General features: G+C 46.2%; 1 pseudogene; it reads right to left on the bottom strand.

Moving 5' to 3' along the window:
• Window positions 1-506: 506 nt before the first annotated feature.
• Window positions 507-611, bottom strand: LOC148519561 (U2 spliceosomal RNA; annotated as a pseudogene).
• Between the last annotated feature and the right edge of the window lie 2522 nt (window positions 612-3133).

Below are 3133 nucleotides of genomic sequence, written 5' to 3' on the forward strand. Positions count from 1 at the left end.
ATTAACCTAAGACTGCTCTATTGTACCAATACACTACAGGGCAAGACTTCCCTGCTCCATCTATCAGCCACGAGAGATAGAGAGGCCCATAATGCTGGACCACTAACGCTGTCTCTGACTCCCCTGAAGCATAGCATAATTATGTTATACTAACAATTATTAACCTATATACATAGCATGTAACCCAATAGTGAGATATAAGCTCTAAGATAAGATATCAACAAGAGGCATTTACCCATGATGAAGTATGAGAAAACTCATACTGTATCTCCAGTAGGAATAGATAGAGCTAGGAATACCTGGGAACTGAACTCATGACGAACAGACCATAGCAGTGGAGGCAACTAAGGCAGAGCTATGGTACACTAGGCTATGTAGCCCGGTTTAAATAATCAGAAAAATGAATTATATCAGCCTGTGGTGGGATCTGAACCCTTGACCACTGCTATGTAAAGCAGTCACCTGTACCACTAGCCCATAGGGGCTTACACTCTGAGAAAATTCACAATGATTCAGTCCTTAAACAGGGACCAGATACGGTGCATATCAGATATTAAACTGATAAGAATAGATACTACACTTGATCTTAGCCAAAAAGGCTGAGATTAACTTGCTGTGGTGACCATAACCAAGTCTCACTAAAGCTTATGTATGGATATACAGTATACATAAAATATACATATTTAAATTAGGGATGTGCAGGCTCGGATAGGTTCGAGTTTGCACGTGGAGTTCGGATTTTTCCCTCCAAAAAAACGGAACTCAGAACGAGGCAAAACGTCATCTTACATGGACGAACATCATCATTCCTGGACAAAAGACCAGGAATGATGATGTTCGTCCATGTAAGATGACGTTTCGCCTCGTTCTGAGTTCCGTTTTTTTGGAGGGAAAAATCCGAACTCCACGTGCAAACTCGAACCTATCCGAGCCTGCACATCCCTAATTTAAATAGTGTTCATAAAGTTGGAACAGCACTCCCCATCAGTCTCTGAGTGCAACTGCTTGTTTGTATTATTGAAATAGTGTGGTAACATACTAGAGGCATCACATGTGCCTGATTGCCGTGGTTGAATGTTAGTATATATTTATATACGATCACGGCCTATATAATTCACTAAGTACCTATGACTAAATATGTGTCAGCAGACACAACCGACTTATGGCCGCACCAGAACAGACATAGTAGTTAGCAGCAGAAAACTATATATAAAAAGGGTATCTGCTGTATCCCATACAGTAGATTAATTTCAATAAGGGATATAACTTGGGTAGACCCAAGTAAATTAAAACAGGCTACAGACTAGCATGAAAATTGGTCCACTCTGAGCTGATTCAGCAGCTACTGTGAAACAATGCCATGCAATAGATATAAATATATGTGAATACACACATACACATGTATACATACACTATATACACATGCACAGAAATATACACATACATACATAAAAAGATACATTGCAGCACATTTTGTTTTTGTTTTTTTACACATAGTTAAAACTGTACAGATCTTTGCAGTCTGTGGGGGCAGAGCCAGAAGGACTCTGCAGGCATAGCAGAATGGGTGCCATCACAGTTACTCTAGCGCCTACATTACTGGTACAGCCCAAGATGCTGCTTCGTGTAGGAATATAAAATTCCTGTAGAAGTGAGCCTTTATGAAGAGGAATTCAGCCTCTATCTGGGCTGCAATACAGTCACCCCGTAATAGGAGAAACTAGAAAAATGCTGGAGCTAGCTAACCATGCTGTGCTTAGCTGGGGAACCCACAACTTTGATTTTAACAGTCCATCGTCACAGCGCAGTAGCTCCACCCCTTTTCCTTCCCACTGGCGCCAGGTGTATTGAAAACTATAGTGCTATTGTATAATTAGCAGTACTGTTACCCCACTCTATGGGAACCACATAGGGAGCTCAGCATTGCAAGTGGGGACGTGGGGGGGCAGTGGATTCCCCTGCTAGTTGGGGAAAGAGATTATACTTAGTGCTGCTGACAATCAGGTCTGCGGCTAGGCATGGGGTAGCATGGATGCAGCTTCTTATAGATAGCTGTGGCGTGTCCCCAGGGGCTAGCTGGCAACTTTTAGCCTGGGGGGCAAATGCATGCAGGCGGCCCTGGCAGAGGAGTTGTGTGTAGCCAGCGTGTCCGAAGAATATGCGTGCTACAGTGCCCCCCCTCAAGTGTTCCAGGGAGGAGGCGGGTCCATATGGGATTAATGTAAGGTAAAAATAAAGATTAGGGCAGCCCCTGTCGTAGTGCCCATATGCAGTGCCCCCGTGTGCCACAGGAGAGAACACCCTTATGCAGGCCTCCAGTAGTGCCCCCAGTAGTAGTCCCCCCTTGTAGTGCCCCCAGTAGTAGTAGTCCCCCCCTTTGTAGTGCCCCCAGTAGTAGTAGTCCCCCCTTTGCAGTGCCCCCAGTAGTAGTAGTAGTCTCCCCCTTTTAGTGCCCCCAGTAGTAGTCCCCCCTGTAGTGCCCCCAGTATTAGCCCCCCCTTTCAGTGTCCCCAGTAGTAGTAGTCCCCCCCTTGTAGTGTCCCCACTGTAGTAGTCCCCAGTAGTAGTAGTCCCCCACCCCCCTTGTAATGCCCCCAGTAGTAGTAGTAGTAGTAGTAGTAGTAGTCCTCTTATAGTGCCCCCAGTAGTAGTAGTCCCCAGTAGTAGTAGTCCCCTCCCCCTTGTAGTGCCCCCAGTAGTAGTAGTCTCCCACCCCCCTTGTAGTGTCCCCAGTAGTAGTAGTCCCCTGTAGTAGTCCCCCACCCCCCTTGTAGTACCCCCAATAGTAGTAGTAGTAGTCCCCTTGTAGTGCCCCCAGTAGTAGTAGTCCCCAGTAGTAGTAGTCCCCTCCCCCTTGTAGTGCCCCCAGTAGTAGTCCGCCACCCCCCTTGTAGTGTCCCCAGTAGTAGTAGTAGTAGTCCCCTTATAGTGCCCCCAGTAGTGGTAGTCCCCAGTAGTAGTAGTCCCCTCCCCCTTGTAGTGCCCCCAGTAGTAGTAGTTCCCCACCTCCCTTGTAATGTCCCAAATAGTAGTAGTCCCCCCCTTTGTAGTGCCCCCAGTAGTGCCAGACCCCCCCAGTAGACACACATAATATAAAAAACAAAATAAAAAAACACTAACCTGAATCCCCACT

This window comes from Taudactylus pleione, unplaced genomic scaffold (assembly GCF_031769625.1).
Source record: "Taudactylus pleione unplaced genomic scaffold, aTauple2 ptg000189l, whole genome shotgun sequence".
Lineage (NCBI taxonomy): Eukaryota > Metazoa > Chordata > Amphibia > Anura > Myobatrachidae > Taudactylus > Taudactylus pleione.